We start from the raw sequence: 18,121 nt of genomic DNA, 5'->3' as shown, positions 1-18,121 counted from the left end.
TTTCTCTTGTGTTTATGAAATGTTTGCTTAACTTGCTGGGGAGTTGTACAGTGGCAAGCTAAGGTCCACAGTGTTACTGGCGCTGAGTCACACGAGATGAGTGTGCACATTACAAACTGTGGCCATTTATCAGTAGCTGGAGTTAAGAAACACGTGTTATCTTGTGCTATCTGTTGGATGGCCGTCACTGCGCATTAATTCAAGAACATTCATCAGTATCAGTTGCTTGTAAGATTCATATTGATCGGTATATATTTTGCTGGACCCTTTTATTTAAACTGAGGTTCTGTCACGCCTTACGCTGGGTCGTTTTTGCAGTGATTCGAGTATCGTTAACTTGATATTTAAACTGTACGATACTGTAACTGTTCTCGTTTTAAGCGAGTGTCGGCGTCAGGTTACGTCCTTAATTTTCTTATTGCCTAAATCTTATTTAATAAATCGTGGAAGGGTTGCACAACAAAAAAATGACTGAGCACTATGGGACTTAACATCTATGGTCATCAGTCCCCTAGAACTTAGAACTACTTAAACCTAATTAACCAAAGGACATCACACAACACCCAGTCATCACGAGGCAGAGAAAATCCCTGACCCCTCCGGGAATCGAACCCGGGAACTCGGGCGCGGGAAACAAGAGCGCTACCGCACGATCACGATCTGCGGACGAGTGCACAACATCGTAAATGATATTTTGGTTGTTTAAATTATTGTACATTTTGCAGGTCATTATGTCATAAAATAATTAAGATAGAGCATTTGCATTTTACATCTTTGAGGGTCTTTTTAAACGCTTACTGTAAAATTGTAATTCAATTTCGGTATTAACATTGAGCAATATTGTAACGCACACCTCTCTAACCCAACATCACCACTCCCTCTACCGCACATATATTACCTCTTTCGTACATGAATATTTCTTTATTCTAGCTCTTTTAAAAACTAATCTCACTGACATAACAACTTGTTTTCCCTTGCTAGCCTTGATATACAGTTCTGAGCAACAAGGTCTGTGAAGTTTTCAGGAAGTCGTTATTCCTTAGTATTTTTTGTCGTCTAGCAGAAACTGCAGCTTAATGACACGTTTAAACATATCATCGATGTCATATTTATCGTATGCAGTTCTTCTTCTTTGGGATAACTGAGTCTCATTCTGCTCAGCGTCGTGTCCCTCCTGTCGTTGTTTGTATAACGTCGACTTGCTTAACTTTTAACAATCTGCGTACGTGTCGACTCACCTTTTTCTTCACTTGTGTCATCTCCAATATACAGGGTGCCACCAGGGTGCCACCTAACTATTGCCACCTAGCATAACTCCGAAAGTATGATAATAGCTGAAAAGTTTGTGGGACAGATGTTGCATGGGACAATGAGGCCCATAATATTACATTGGTTTTTTGTTGCTAGGTGGGGTCGCATCAGATATATGAAGGTCAACTTTTTATTTGGTTAATTGGATGATATAGTCTGGTACTTATTTTCGGATAGCGGCTATCGAGACGAATCCAATGATGTGTAACATTAAGGTATTTGAAGGTCAACGAAAGTCACAAAGATGGCATGAACGTCCAGTTAAAGAGGTGTTCGAAGTGACGACCATTGGTATCAGTGCAGTGCTGCAATCTTATCATGGATTGACTGGTATTCCTTATCACTTCGGCACTTATCGAAGCACATGATCTGACAATTCTCTCTCGCATATCGTTCAAATAGTAAATATTTGCCGAATACGGCGTATCCATCTAACGTGCCATTCACATGTAAACAACATTCGACGGTTTCGCAATACAACACTAACACGAACAGTAAGACTAGTATTGTCGAATGAAGCGAATGTCGATGTATTCCTTCGAAGAACAAGTCGAAATGCTTCTCATTTGCGGAGAATGCCAACGAAATTCAGTGATAGCTAGAGACTTATACTTTTAAAGATATCCTCAACTTACTCACCCTACACGTTGTACATTTAAATATGTGTATAATAAACTGAGAGCAGCTGGATCTTTAACGCATCGGAAACATATCTGTCACAGGGAAGTTACTAATGAGGAAACGGAAATTGGTACTCTTTCCACTGTGATTCGAGATCCTTTTGTTAGTTCGCGTCAAATCACAAGGGAATCTGGCATGAGTCAGAGTAGTGTTGTTCGTGTTCTGCATCGCCATAAATATCATCATTACCGTATCAATCTTCATCAAGAATTAACTGGTACCGGTCGTATGCGTTGTATTGAATTCTGCCGATCGGCTCAACTTCAGATTCAGAGGGATGACACATTAATTAATTTGATTTTATTTACTTACGAGGGTACTTTCACGAACCACGGAAACGTTAATTTGCATAACTTGCATTACTGAGCAATTGAAAATTCATGTTGCCTGCGGCAAGTTGCACACCAAAAACCGTGGTCGATGAATGTATGGTGTGGAATTCTGGAGGAGAAAATTATATTTCGTCGAAGGAAATCTTAGTGGTAGAAACATCAGGTCTGTTACTGGAAGAAATACCTTTAGGAACAACGAACAGAATGTGGTATCAACATGATGGGTGTCCGGCACATTTTTCGGTTATGGGTAGAAATGAGTTGAATTGGACGCGGAGGAGATGTGTCGTGGCCGGCTCCCTTGCCAGGTTTGACGCCTCTGGATTTTTTCTTGTGGGGATTCGTAAAACACATTGTTTATAAAGACGTTCCAACTACACCTGAAGATATGCGAAACAGAACTGTCTGAGCATTTGCTTCGGTAAGTGCTGAAGTGATAAGGAATACCACTGAGTCCATGATAAGAAGATTGCAGCAGTGCATTGATACCAATGGTCATCACTTCGAACACCTCCTGTAAATGGACGTTCATGACACCTTTGTGACCTTTGTTGGCATTCAAAGAACTTTCGGTTACATCATTGGATTCGTCTCGATAGCCGCTAGCCATAGCATCCATCAAAAAAAAGTTGACCTTCATATCCCTGAAGCGACCCCACCTAGCAACCAAAAACCAACATCGTATTATGGCCCCCATTTTCCCATGCAACTTTTGTCCCACAAACTTTTCAGCTCCTGTCATACTTTCGGAGTTATTCTAGGTGGCAATTGTTAGCGACTCACCCTGTTTGTTCAAACGGTAACAGCGGCCATTGTGACTGTCTTCTAACACATTTCTGGCGATTACTTTATGTACTTTCTCTCCACAGTGAGAACCCTAAATACTATGAAATGAAACGTGGATTTAAAACGTTTGTAAAAAAAAAAAAATACTGAAGCCACACGGAAGGAGAAGAGGATATTCAATGAAACTAAACTGGTTGAAAGGATATATGTTACTTCTGCGATTACAAAATCGAGTCAAAATTACAAAGAATTTGGCAAAATGAGCCCACTTACCAGTATGACATTGGAGTCCCTCTCTCTTGGACGCATGCACTGATTCGGTTGGGAAAGGTGACACGGAGCCATTGTATGCTCTCCTGAGGCAAGCTGGGCCATAGCTGTTGTAAGTTGTCCTCGATATACTAGATACTGACTGATTGATTGTTGAACTGAGAGGGCTTATGGGACCAAATGGCGAGTTCATCAGTCCCGCGATTCCTAAGTTAGTCACAGAAGAAAGACAGTCCGCAGAAACTGGACGGAAACAGTCGGGGGTGTCAAATTATAAAATAATGAAGTTAAAACACACAGTAAAATGCATAAAGTTGAGACCAACTCTAAAAACTGGAGAAAAGAGGGCAGTCTTTCCATGGGGGATTGGTCATGGGGTCCCAGACCGAGAAGACAAGACGGGAGGCCCAAATCACAACCACTATGCCCCTGATCCAAGAGTAAAGTACAACCTTATACCTGGAAATAAAAACCATTTTCACGAAAGAAAGTGAGCACCTGTTCAACCATTCATGAATCGGCTGCTAATATTAAATTTAAGGAATCGGAAAGGCTGTGCGTAGCACAAAGGGCCAAACAAAGGGAGCATTCCATCAATATGTTGGATACTGTCAGTCTGGCTCCACAACCACATTGTTTCCTCCTATGTAAAGAATTCCCCCCCCCCCCCCCCCACAGTGGGTGAGCCTAGTATGACCAATGCGTAGACAGCATAGAACAGTGAACTCCTTCTGAGAGGAGCAGAAGGAAGCAGGCCAAACTGCAGTAGACTCCTCGATTGTGCAGAGTTTATTACTATGAGCAGTAGCGCACCAGATGTCATTCCATTTTTGGGCAAAGAGAGATCTGATGTAGATCTGCATATCCGCAGCTGGAATCATGAAAGGAAATTGGCCGGCCGTTGTGGCCGTGCGGTTCTAGGCGCTTCAGTCTGGAACCGCGTGACCGCTATGATCGCAGGTTCGAATCCTGCCTCGAGCATGGATGTGTGTGATGTCCTTAGGTTAGTTAGGTTTAAGTAGTTCTAAGTTCTAGGGGCCGGCCGCGGTGGTCTCGCGGTTCTAGGCGCGCAGTCCGGAACCGTGCGACTGCTACGGTCGCAGGTTCGAATCCTGCCTCGGGCATGGATGTGTGTGATGTCCTTAGGTTAGTGATGTTTAATTAGTTCTAAGTTCTAGGGGACTGATGACCACAGCAGTTGAGTCCCATAGTGCTCAGAGCCATTTGAACCATTTTAAGTTCTAGGGGACTGATGACCACAGATGTTAAGTCTCATAGTGCTCAGAGCCATTTGAACCATTTTTGAAATGGGAATCAAGTATTGGCTTCTCTAGCCAGACAGTGAGCCAGTTCATTCCCTGGGATGTCGATATGACTTAGGACTCAGAGAAGGCAACTGAGCAGGAGCCACAGCCAAGGGCAGAGAGAAGGTCATAGATAGCAGAGATCAAACGGTGACGAAAGTAGCATCAGTCGATAGACTGCAGGCTGCTCTTTAAGTCTCAACAAATTAAAACACTGTGGAGGGAGGCCTGAGAAACGTTTTAGAAGCATCATTGAAGAGGTTTGGTGGCACTCAGGATCTCTGGAAGGATGGCACGTACAAGATGCTGGCAAACCGTATGGGCAACAGAGATCTTAGGACCCTGGAGTAGATCAGTCCTAATCTGTGGTCTAAGCACTATCCAAGGGAGGGTATGGGAGAAAAGAAATGGTGCATTCTAGTGAGTGGAGATCCGAACAAAGGGAACTGAGACATGTGCCAACCGGCAATCCTACATTTGGGCGGGTGTCAGGAGGGAGGCATCCCTCATTGGCAAAGAGGACAGGGTATACACGATGGACAAGGAATTTGCGAATGGCGATGGCATAAGAAAATGGCTCCATCTTATTTGTAGAGGGAGGATCCCTGCTTCTGTGAGGAGACTGTCAACAGGACTAGTGAAAAAAGCGCCAATAGCTCAACTCACCCCACAATGGTGAACAGGATCAAGCAGTTTCCAAGTGGAAGGAGCTGCTGAGCCATAAACCTGACTACCAAGCTCTCGTCTTGTCCAGACTAGATTATGGTAAAGATGGAGAAGAGTGGCATGGTCTGCATTCCATGATGTTTGTGCCAGGAGGCAGAGAGCATTAAACTTCTGCATGCATGTATCTTTATGTGGCGAATATGGGGCAGCCATGTCAGCTTTTTTTATCAAAAATAAGGCCCAAGAAACGGGACTGTGCTCCAACATCGAGGAGCTGATTACCTAAATGAAGTTTGGGATGGGGGTGTACTGTGGGTCGACGACAAAAATGCATAACCTGCGATCTGGAGGGAGAAAACTGGAAGCCATGGGAGGTGACCCACGCAGAGGCCCGTCTGATGGCGCCTTGGAGCCGGCGCTCAGCAGATGCTACCGAGTGGAAGCTGCACCCTACGCAGAAATCATCGATGTACAATACTGGGGTAACCAGAGGCCCAACAGAGGTTATAAGCCCATTGATAGCAATGAGCAAGAGCTTGACACTTAGCACATAACAATGTGGGATACCATTCTCCTGAATCCCTGGTGTGCTAAGTGAAGTGCCAAACCAAACCTAGATGAGCCAGTGAGATGAAAACTGATGGATAAAAATCGAAAGGGGACCATGGAAACTGTAGTCATGCAGGGTAACTAAAATGGGATGGTGTCTAACCATGTTGTATGCCTTATGTTGATCAAAGAAGACCGTGACAAGGTGCCAGCAGTTAATAAAACTCTGTCGGGTGGCTGTTTCCAATCTGGGTAAATGGTCAATTGGAGATTGTGCTGCCCAGAAACCATATTGATATGGGAACAAATGGCCCCGAGATTCGAGTATCCAGCATAATCTGAAGCTAACCATCCTCATGAGCAATTTACAAAGTACATTCGTCGGGCTAATTGACGGTAGCTGTCGAGAGTTGTTGGGTTCTTCCCAGGCTTAAGGATGGAGATAACTATACTGTTTCGCCATTAGGACAGAAAAACACCCGTAGGCCAAATGCGGTTGATGACCCTGAGGAGGTTTGCCGCTGGGGAGCGTCCAAGTGTTGGATTATCCAGTTGGGGATGGAATCCATGCCTGTGGCCATGTTTAGTGAAGAGGTAAGAACCTGCAAGAATTCCCATTCAGTGAAGAGTTAATTATGGGGCTTAGTGTGGTGCGGGATGAAACAGAGGGGGGTCTTTTCAACTCTGTGTTTCTGCTGGAGAAAAGTAGCAGGATAGGAATAGCACATCAATGCCATCGCAAAGTGTGTCACAAGGTGTTCTCCAAGGACCATGGATCAGTAAACAGAGCACATTGTAGGTTAAGACCCTGGACAGTTGACTGCAGTTGACTGTCACTGGCGGCAAAGAAGGCTATCGAGCTTGGAGCAAACCTATGATGAAGAGGCATGCGTCCCCAAGGAGGAAACATAGCGCCCCCAGTATTCCTTTTTACTCTGCTTAATAAGGTAACGAGCCTTAGCATGGAGACGCTCAAAAGTGAGGAGGTTGGGCTGTGAAGGGTGTTGTTTAAATCGCTGCAGCGTAAGTCGGTGGTCCTGGACAGCGACGGCAACATCCTTGTTCTCCCACTGTACCAGTCGACGACGAGGTGGACCTGTAGATAATGGTACAGCAGTGTCAGCTACATGAAGGATCGTGGCAGAGACGCCTTGCACCACTGCATCAATGGAATTCGAGAGGGAGGCATCTAAGTGCGCAGCAGGCATATATTAAGGCCAATTGGACCTGCAGATTGCCCAACATGGGGTTCTGTCTGCCTGACGGCAGCATGGGAGCAATAGACTCCCCGGAAAGCGGTCACTGTCGCAAAAGGTCACCAAAGGTGACCAATGTAGCGAAGCCACCAGAACAGTGGAGGAGACGATGAGAGAGATAGCAGCAAAGGTGCCTTGAGTGTCACTGATGTGGGTAGGGGAACTATCAGTGAGGAGACACAAATTGAGGTACGTAATAAGTTGGTGAATTAGAAGACCCCTATGCGTTGAAGTGGCACTCCCCCACAGTGGGTGGTGGGCATTGAAGTCCCCAAGGAGGAGAAACATGGGCGGGAGTTGCTGGATTAAGGCAGACCTTTAAATATAATGAAGTGGCTTGCCTGGACAGAGGTAGACATTGCAAATAGTGAATGTCAGTCACTAATGACAATGGATTGAACCAAAGTGCAGAGCCATCAATGCTACCCCAGGGCCGACAAAGTTCCGACAGAGTGTCCGATAACCATGACATGTTGGAGAGTGGTCATCACAGAAATGAGTTTCCTGAAGAACAAGACAGAATGAAGAATAGGAGGAGCCAAGATGTAGTATTTCCGGTAGTTGACGATATTATCCCACTGGATGATTATGTGGAGAGAGTCCAGGTTAGAGATAAAGAAGATGAGAGGAGTTCATGTCACCTGGCCAGTGGTCATCACCAACAATGATGGGATGACGTGCATAAATGTCAGGTTGCAAAGGGGGAAATGGCACCTCTGTGGCACCAGGGGCGGGGCATGACTTGGGACTTATGTTTCTTCTTCTCTTTCAGAGATAGAATAGGGCAGCCCACAGAGGGAGTACAGGCATCTGCGAGATCTGGAACCAAAGGAGAGTTGGCGACCTTGGGGGGGGGGGGGGGGGCGCAAATGGAGCATCTTATGGCCGAGTGGTGGTAGGAGTTTTCCAGCCTGAGAGACTCTAGGCAGTGGGGTCCCGGGAGGGAGCCCAATCACCAGCAGGTGCTGAAGAAGGAGGGCACTTCTTCGACCAGGCAGGGGGAGCAGTTGTCAGATGGGAGGTCATGGGAACTGCAGGGGAGGAGGAGGGAAGGGGGGGATGGGGCTGGGGCAAGGAAGAGGTAGAATGGGAAAAGGATGTAGCAGAGGCAAAAGTTGAAGATGAGTCTACTGTAAAGTGGGAAGACATATGCCCAAAACGCAATCACCAAAACCACCTAATGGGTGGTGAGACATACAGCTTCACGTCACACCTGTAGCACATAACCTTGACCTTCTCTGGGAGGATATCCCCATTGAAAGCCAAAATAAAGGTGCTGGTATCAGTGTGGTTGTCTCTGCAACCTTTCTGCACACTTCGAACAAAATGAACACCATCTCACTCCAGATTAGCCCAGAGTTTTTCATCAGTTTGCAGGACGAAGTGCCTATGAAAAATTACTCCCTGGACCATATTCAGAGATTGGTGAGGAGTAATAGACACTGATGAGACATTGCCAAGACGATCAGAAGCGCGAAGAGCTGCAGATTGATCAACAGTGAGTCTGAGCATATCTTAGTAAGAGACTCCACCAAACTTGTCCTCTATTATCTCCAGAAAAACAATGGCTTTGTGGCAGTTAATGTGTCCCCATCCATCCTAGTACAGATAAGATAGCGGCGAAAGTGTTTCAACTCAAGATGGCGAGCCTCGTCCAATGGTGTAGCCAGGGAAGGGAAGGTTGCTGGCTCATACAAAACAGCATTCAATGGTCCTTCACCATTCGAAGAGACGACCATTTGAGAATGGCCAGATTTTTGCAGCTTGGTCCTCTTCATGGGCCAAGCATTCACCACAATACCACCAGTTCCAACCAGATGTTCTCTCCATGGGAGCAACCCAGCCACAGCAAGGGCCATCTGGCACAGCAAGGGCCATCTGGCACAGCAGCTGTTGCTGGGAATTCCGACGCTCCAAGAAGACAAGCAATCACTCCTTGGCATACATAGGGAGGGATCAGCTCAGGCATCAGTAGTGTGATCCCAGTGTTGTCAGGGGACTCAGCCATTTGGGTACATAACGGCCTCACCACACAGAATGGCTACATGTGCTGGTGACCTAGCAGGGTGGAAGGGGCTATAGCAGAGAAGGGTCAGGGGAAGGAAGGGGGAATAGGAATCCACACTGCAGATGCTAGGGAGTGAGTTATTTCCCCAGTGGCTCACACTAAAAAGAGAAAATTTAGTAGTGGAGGTCAAACATCAAGTGGGGACCTAAACACCAAAAAGCATGAAAGAACAAGCAGAAGGAACAAAATTGCAAACAATACAGGAAACCATTTAGATAGCCAGGTCGATACAAATCAGAACACCGAGAGAGGGAAAGGGGGGTGACAGGGAAGGAGCGGGGTGAAGAAAATGCACCCAGGGAAGGAAGAATTCTCTGCAATCGCTCAGGGCCCTGTGTACGCCTTGCATGAACTCACAAAAGAATCGTGAGCCCCAGGGGGTGGGGGGGGGGGGGCTGTGTACTGACACTGGGAACAGAAGTGACGTCCGACCTGGTCCTATTCATGTTCTATTGGGGACAGAGGACAGATCTAATAATTTTTCTAGTCGTAAGGGTACCTTTCATCACGTAGATGGTTCACAGAGACATGCGCCATGTGTGGACAAGCTTTGTCCTGTTGAAAAATGGCATCATGATAGTATCATATGTGAAGTAAGACATGACGATGCAGGATGTCCTTGACGTACCTCTGTGACGTCAGAGTTCTCTCAATAATTGCCAGACGTGAACTGAGTTCAAACATGATGGGTCCCCACACCAGGGCTCCAGGAATAACACAGCTGTGCTTCTCCAAAACATTGGAGAAATGTAAACTCTGCACAGACCACTGCCGTCGTCGCCGATAGTCATCGCTGAACACATTGCTACGTCATTCATCATCAATCCACACTTCTTGGTCATGGCACCACTCCAGATGTAGGCCTTTGTGTTGTGATTTTAATGGCAGCCAATGTCCGTGGCTCATGGTCTTGCGGTAGCATTCTCGCTTCCTGCGCACGGGGTACCGGGTTCGATTCCCGGCGGGGTCAGGGATTTTCTCTGCCTCGAGATGACTGGGTGTTGTGTGTCTTTCATCATCATTTCATCCTCATTCACTCGCAATTCGCCATAGTGGTGTTAAAGAACTTGTGGAGCGGCGGACGAACCGCCCTGCGAGGGGTCTCTCGGCCACCAATGCCATACGCTCATTCAATGGCAGCCAACAAATAGGATGATAATTCCCTAGTCAGGCTGCTACCAGTCCCTGACCAATGGTGGGGGATGACACAGATTGCTGCCAGGAGTCCATTACTTGTTCTTGTATGGCAGGCACAGATGTCAAGGGGTTACCATGTGTTTTATGCACAGTGCGACGATTCTCCTTTTGGTGTCAGACTTGGTCGACAGGAATATTGATGACGAGCATGTTTGCCATTCCCATGCAGTCCAATAACAAGCCACTGTCGCTTCTGAATATATCACAAATTTGGACACTGCACGATTTGACTGGCTGGCCAAATGGAGATCAACCAAGAGGCCCCTCCCAAACTGCTGACAACATAGTCTCACACGAGCATGCGATATCTCCTTCAGTGATCACTCATCTGCCACTGTTCATGCACTGTTTAAAGCAGACCAGTGATGGTAACAACACTAAACGTGAACAATGCTAATGCACTCTCATCATTGTCCAACCTGTCACAGTGAATTGCAATTCCAGTAATTTAGATACCTGCCAATGGTGTGTAAAGTAAGAAGATGGATTAAGATCTGACCATACCTTCTGGGTACCTGATTTTTCTCAGGCAGTTTATTTATTGCTGTGACCACATTATTTATGGATGACTCTGCGATTCCCCTTGTCGAGTTACAGAATATCATAAAATTGCAGTACAGATGACACGATTAGATTAGATTCAGTTTTCGTTCCATCATCATCATCATTTAAGACTTATTATACCTTTCAGCGCTCAGTCTGGAGCATAGTCCCCCTTATAAAATTCCTCCATGATCCCCTATTCAGTGATAACACTGGTGCCTCTTCTGATGTTAAGCCTATTACTTCAAAATCATTCTGAACCGAATCCAGGTACCTTCTCCTTGGTCTACCCCGACTCCTAATACCCTCTACTGCTGAACCCATAAGTCTCTTGGGCAACCTTGATTCTCCCATGCGTGTAACATGACCCCACCATCTAAGCCTGTTGGCCCTGACTGATACATCTATAATTCCCAGTTTTTCTTTGATTTCCTCATTGTGGACACACTCCTGCCATTGTTCCCATCTACTAGTACCTGCAATCATCCTAGCTACTTTCATATCCGTAACCTCAACCTTATTGATAAGTTAAGCTGAATCCACCCAGCTTTCGCTCCCGTACAATAAAGTTGGTCGGAAGATTGAACGGTGCACAGATAACGTAGTCTTGGTACTGACTTCCTTCTTGCAGAAGAGAGTAGATCGTAGCTGAGCGCTCACTGCATTAGCTTCGCTACACCTCGCTTCCAGTTATTTCACTATGTTGCTATCCTGTGGGAATATGCATCCTAAGTACTTGAAACCTTCCACCTATTCTTTGTTCCTCCTATTTGGCACTCGATCCGTTTATATCTCTTTCCCACTGACATTACTTTCGTTTTGGAGATGCTAATCTTCATACCATAGTCCTTACATTTCAGATCTAGCTCTGAAATATTACTTTGCAAACTTTCAATTGGATCTGCCATCACAACTAAGTCATCCGCATATGCAAGACTGCTTATTTTGTGTTCACATATCTTGATCTCACCCAGCCAGTCTATTGTTTTCAACATATGACCCATAAATAATACGAACAACAGTGGAGACAAGTTGTAGCCTTGTCATACCCCTGAGACTACTCTGAACCATGAACTCGATTTACTGTCAACTAACTACTGCCTGACTATCTAAAGACCTTTAATTGCTTGCAAAAGTTTGCCTCCTAACCCATAATCTCGTAGAACAGACAATAACTTCCTCCTAGGAACCCGGTCATATGCCTTTTCTAGATCTATAAAGCATACATACAATTCCCTGTTTCACTCGTAACACTTCTCCATTATTTGCTGTAAGCTAAAGATCTGGTCCTGACAACCTCTAATAGGCCTAAACCCACACTGATTTTCATCCAATTTGTCCTCAACTAATACTCGCACTTTCCTTTCAACAATACCTGAGAAGATTTTACCCACAACGCTGATTAAAGAGATACCTCTGTAGTTATTACAATCTTTTCTGTTTCCGTGTTAAAAGATTGGTGTGATTACTGCTTTCGTCAAGTCTAATGGAACCTGTCACGACTCCCACGCCATTTCAATTATCCTGTGTAGCCATTTAAGACTTGACATTCCATTGTATTTGATGAGTTCCGACTTAATTTCACCCACATCAGCCGCTTCATTGCACTGCAACCTATTGACCACTTTCTCCACATCCTCAAATGTGTTCCTATTTCCATCATCATTTCTACCCCATTGTACATCGAAATCGTTCCATACACCCATAAAATGAAATGATTCTCGTGGGTGTGGAACATGTCAGAAAGTATAACATAAAAAACATAAAACACTTGAATATACACTGAAGAGCCAAAGAAACTGGTTAACCTGCCTAATATCTCGTAGGGCCCCCGTAAGCACACAGAATTGCCGGAACACGACGTGGTATGGACTCGACTAATGCCTGAAGTAACGTTGGAGGGAACTGACATCATGAGTCCTGCGGGACTGTCCATAAATCCGTAAGAGTAGAAGGGGGTTGAGATCTCGTCTGAACAGCAGGTTGCAATGCATCCCAGATATGCTCAATAATGTTCATGTCCGGGGAGTTTGTTGGCCAGCGGAAGCGTTTAAACCGAGAAGAGTGTTCCTCGAGCCAGTATGTAACGATTCTGGACGTTTGTGGTGCCGCAGTGTCCTGCTGGAATTGCCCAAGCCCTTCGGAATGCACAGTGGACATGAATGGATACACGGGATCAGAGAGGATGCTTATGTACGTGTCACTGTACGTGTCACCTGTCAGAGAAATGTCAGGGGTCCCATATCACTCCAACTGCATACGCCCCACACTATTACAGAGCCTCCACCACCTTGAACAGTCCCCTGCTGATATGCAGGGTCCATGGTTTCATGAGATTGTTTCTCTACCTGTCCAAGTCCATCCGCTTGATACAATTTGAAACGAAACTTGTCCGACCAAGCAACATGATTCCAATCATAAACAGTCCAATGTCAGTGCTGACGGGCCCAGGCGAGGCGTAAAGTTTTTTGTCGTGCAGTCATCAAAGGTAGACCAGTGGATCTTTGGTTCCAAAAGCCCATATCGATGATGTTTCGTTGAATGGTTCGCACACTGACACTTGTTGATGGCCCAGCACTGAAACCTGCAGCAATCTGCGGAATTATTGCATTTCTGTCACGTCGAACAAGTCTCTTCAATCGTCATTGGTCCCGTTCTTGGAGGATCTCTTTTCCGGCGTCAGCGGTGTCAGATTTGATGTTTTACTGGATCCCTTGATATTCAGAGTACACTCGTGAAGTGGTCGTACCGGACAGTGCCCACTTCATCGCTATCTCGAGATGCTGTGTCCCATCGCTCGTGCGCCAACTATAACACCACGTTCGAATTCACTTAAATCTTATAACCTGCTATTGTAGCAGCAGTAACCGATTTAACAACTGCGCCAGGCACTTGTTGTCTTATATAGACGTTGCCGAGCGCAGCACCGCATTCTGCCTGTTTACATATCTCTTTATTTGAACATGCATGCCTGTATCAGTTTCTTTGGTGCTTCAGTGTAATACTTACTATCCTGATTATTTGTCAGGAGATTGTCAAAGTAAGTACATGCATTACAGTGAACTGGAACTGTTAATATTTGCAGAAATAATGCACTGTCGGAATGAAGCACTGTTATGTACTTTTAATAATTTTAACATACACAAAATAGCTAATCTTGACTGTTGTAATGAAGTACTGTGAAAACTGAAATCTAACAGTCATTTTTACTTAAGCTGGTCTAACAGTCCCTGTTGGGATCATCCATAGATTAGGAGTTACATATTAGAAAGTCTTTCAAACTGTTTAACCATGCTTTATCTGAAACCGAGTTTTTAGTGGTCGCTGGCAATTTGTCAGGATAAAATGTGTGTTCATGAATACTGGATCCCATTTTGGACCAAGGTAAGTGATTGTAGGTCTTTTTTGTAGATTGTTCTTGTTCCTAGAATTAATATTATGTATTGAGCTATTGGTTGGAACTAGAGATATAGTACTTGCAACAAATTTCATAAGGAATAAATATACTGAGAATCAGGGGTTAGAATACAAAGTTCCTTGAAAAGGTTGGTACAAGATGTTCTTGAATTTACACCACAAATAATTTTATTACACACTTTTGCACACTAAAACGTTTTGCTTGGTTTGATAAGTTACGACAGAATATGATCCCATACGACATAATAGATAGAAAATAAGTGGACTATGCAAGTTTTTTTATATTTGTATCTCCTACATCTGACTATTCTCACTGCAATTACAGACTTGTCTAGGCGCTTCAGCAATTCTGTGGTATGTCCTTCCCAACTGAATTTATTGCTGAGTTGTAATCCTAGAAATTTGACACTGTCAACCCCTTCGATCTGTATGTCTTCATATTTCATACACATGCTGGAAGGAAATCTCTTACAGGTTCTGAACTGCGTATAGTGGGTCTTTTCAAAGTTTAATGACAGTGAATTAGCTCTAAACCTTTATTGATGTCAGTGAAAATTTGATTAGCAGCCATTTCTAAGTCTGTACTTGACTTGCTACTTATTACAATGTTTGTATCGTCTGAAAACGAAACAAGCTTAGCATCTGGCAATGTAACAGATGAGTGGTCATGAATTTAGATAAGAAAAAGCAATGGACCCAGGATGGAACCATGAGGAACACCACATGTAATTAATTTCCAATTAGATGAAGACTGACTGCTTACTGCACAGGTATTTCGTAATGACACTCTGTTTTCTGTTAGACAAGACTCAAACTGATTTGCAGCATTGCCCGTAGCACCATAATGTTCTAATTTACTTAAGAGAATGCTGTGACTCAAATGGCTCTGAGCACTATGGGACTTAAATTATGAGGTCATAACTCCAGAATGCTGTGGTTTAGATGTTTAAGGCTTTCAGCAGGTCACAGAAAATGCCAGTAGCCTCTAATTTATTAGCTAATGTATTAAGTACATTCTCACTGAAAGTGTAAATAGCTTTCTCTATATCAGAACCCTTCAGAAATCCAAACTGTGTCTTGGACAATATATTATTTGCAGTCAGATACTTAAGGAGACACTTGAGCACAGCCTTTTCAAATATTTTTGAAAATGCCAGCAAAAGTGAAATTTGTCAATATCTTTATGGTATCTCTTTATCCTCATTGTAAAGACACATAACTTCAGCATATTTTAGCCAGTCTGGAAACATTCCACTGATAAAAGATTGATTACACAAATAACTTAAGATAGAACTCAGCTCACATGAGCACTCTTTGATTAAGTTTGTTGATATGTTATCATACCCAGTAGAATACTTAAATTCTAAGGAGTTTTTGATGCTACTTCTTTGGGAGACATTTTAGTGAACTTATTTTTAAAGACTTGTCTTAGATACTCCATTGCGCTATTCACTAAACCTGGTAATACCAAGCTGTCAGTAATAGAAATAAAGTACTTGTGTAAGAAGTTTGCATTTGTTACTAATGTCTCATTTATTTTCAGAGCTATCTTTTCCTCTTCCTTTTTGGTCCCACCTGCCTCTGTTTTCCCTATATCCCACTTTTTATTTTGTTACCTGATGTAATTACCTTTTTCTCATAATAAAGCTGCTTAAATTTCTGGATTACTTGCTTCAATATTTTGCAGTATTCTTTGTAATGCATTACAATGCAGAGCTATTCCTAGATAGTAGATACAGTTTCCCTTTTTGTCCCACATGATATCTTTATTGCTCGTGTAAACCATGGTTTATTTTCAGACTTCTGTCTGATTTGACTTACCTTTATGGGAAAACAATTTTCAAAAGTGGAAGTAACTTTATTAATGAATGCTTTGCATTTCCGTTTGAGTCAGAAGTATCTCGTTCATGTCTTTGAGCAAGTCCCTGAATTTCTCAATTTTTGATTGACTTATTACCTTCCTGTATTCAGATTTAATACATTTTGTATCCTGGCAAGTTTCAACATTTAACACAAGATGCTATATATCATGATCAAGTAGTCCATTTACTATTGGTTTTTGTGATATGACTTTTTCCCTAGATTTGTTTACAATGGTATTATCATTAGCAGTCTCTGAGCAATTACATATCCTAGTTGCAAGGTTCACAGAAGGAACTGAATTGAATGACAGTGTTATTGATTGCAATGATTGTTCACTGACAGAGCTTTTCAATAAATCCACATTAAAAGCACCAGCAACAATATTTACTTGTTTTTTACTGTGAGATGGGACAACACACTTCCAGATTTTTTATGAAGAGGTGAAAATTTCCAGAAGAGGATCTGTTTATTATAAATGACTTATGAAATACTACTTCAGTTGCACAAGCTTCTAAGTGCTGCTCTGAGCAAAATGTATTAAAACAAATATTCTAAAAATTAAAACAGCTTCTGACAACTGTGGCAACTCCTAGTTTCCCCATATTTTCTCTGCAAAAATAAAAAAACTAACTTGAATCCTGTGACATTTAACATATCTATACCAGTGGTCATTTATGGTCAGAGAGGAAGTATATATCAACTGATTTGCTCAGCTCTAATTCTTCAAAATAATAAGCACTTCATGAAACTTACCCCTTAGTCCTCCGACAATCTGATGCACTAAGGATAACTGACTGAGCACTGGCTGAATGACAACCGGATGAACCTAAATTTGCGCTCAATATTTAAGTATCTTGAGTTTCAGTCAAAGGTTGTGTACATTAAAATTTGATTTCTGGCTAACTGTTTCATCAACGTGAATGTCATTTTCAGTTTGTCTCTGCACATCTTTCGTTTCTGCCCTCCCTACCCAAAAAGACTGCTGTTCTGTCACTTGTAACCTCTAGTACTTCACCACTTGCGATAGTACCCCTCCTTAAGTTATCTGCTATTAGCACAGACAGTTTTCCCTTCCTTTTCCTGATGTAGTGAAGGCCATGCCTAGAATAATCCCACCTAGTGATAGTCAACAGGAACCACATCGATATGAGACCCCAAACAGCTGTTCCCTCTCTAAATTATTGCCTCATAGCTGAATCTATCTTTCCCAAGACCCTCAGTTGAATAATCAGGGTTCCTGTCTATGATGTTGCCTACTCCATCCACTATTACCAGGTGTATTCCCTTGTGAAGTGTCCGCCAAACTGAACTTACATCCTCTGTCACCTGACCTGGACTTGCACTAGTTAAAAAAAAACTAGTGACCTGGTAATCTGACCCTAATCCATCCTGTAACAGTTGGATAACACCTCAACCTAAAGACAAAACTTTCTTCTTCACCTTTTTGCCTGATCTCTTACTTTTCAAAGACTTAGTTGTGTCCTGTCTACTCCTACATCTACTGGTGGCCCATCAGTTTCCAACTGTGACAACAGATCAAACCTGTTTTCCACGTTCACAACAACAATGTCTGAGAAAGTCCTATTCCTATTCTATAACCTGTTGTCACTTCCCACCTCCCTTTTTCCCTTCTCCCCCCCCCCCCCCCCCCCTTAGCCTTTCAAGATCTTGTTTTCCTTTATGTAGTTCTGTCTCAAATGCAACAATCTTCTCCTGTTCCACTATCTTCCTATCTCTACAGCAAATTCTACACAACCAGTGAGCCTTGTTTATTTCCCCAATTCCCATACCACTATAGTCACCCACATGAAAGGAACTGCAACAACTCTCACCCCACCACACCCTGGTACTAACAATCCTACAGCAAGTCGTACACTT

At 43.5% G+C, this 18,121-nt stretch overlaps 1 protein-coding gene across 2 annotated transcripts in view; it reads left to right on the top strand.

The window, feature by feature from the left end:
• The window catches only part of LOC126335630 (regucalcin-like), a 331,250-nt gene that overhangs the window by 27,487 nt on the left and 285,642 nt on the right, over nucleotides 1-18,121 (top strand). The gene's annotated exons all lie outside the window — the stretch shown is intronic.

The sequence above is a fragment of the Schistocerca gregaria genome, chromosome 1 (genome assembly GCF_023897955.1).
Source record: "Schistocerca gregaria isolate iqSchGreg1 chromosome 1, iqSchGreg1.2, whole genome shotgun sequence".
Classification (NCBI taxonomy): Eukaryota; Metazoa; Arthropoda; class Insecta; order Orthoptera; family Acrididae; genus Schistocerca; species Schistocerca gregaria.
Note: the sequence above shows the minus strand (reverse complement) of the source record. Positions and strands in the feature narration are given on the sequence as shown.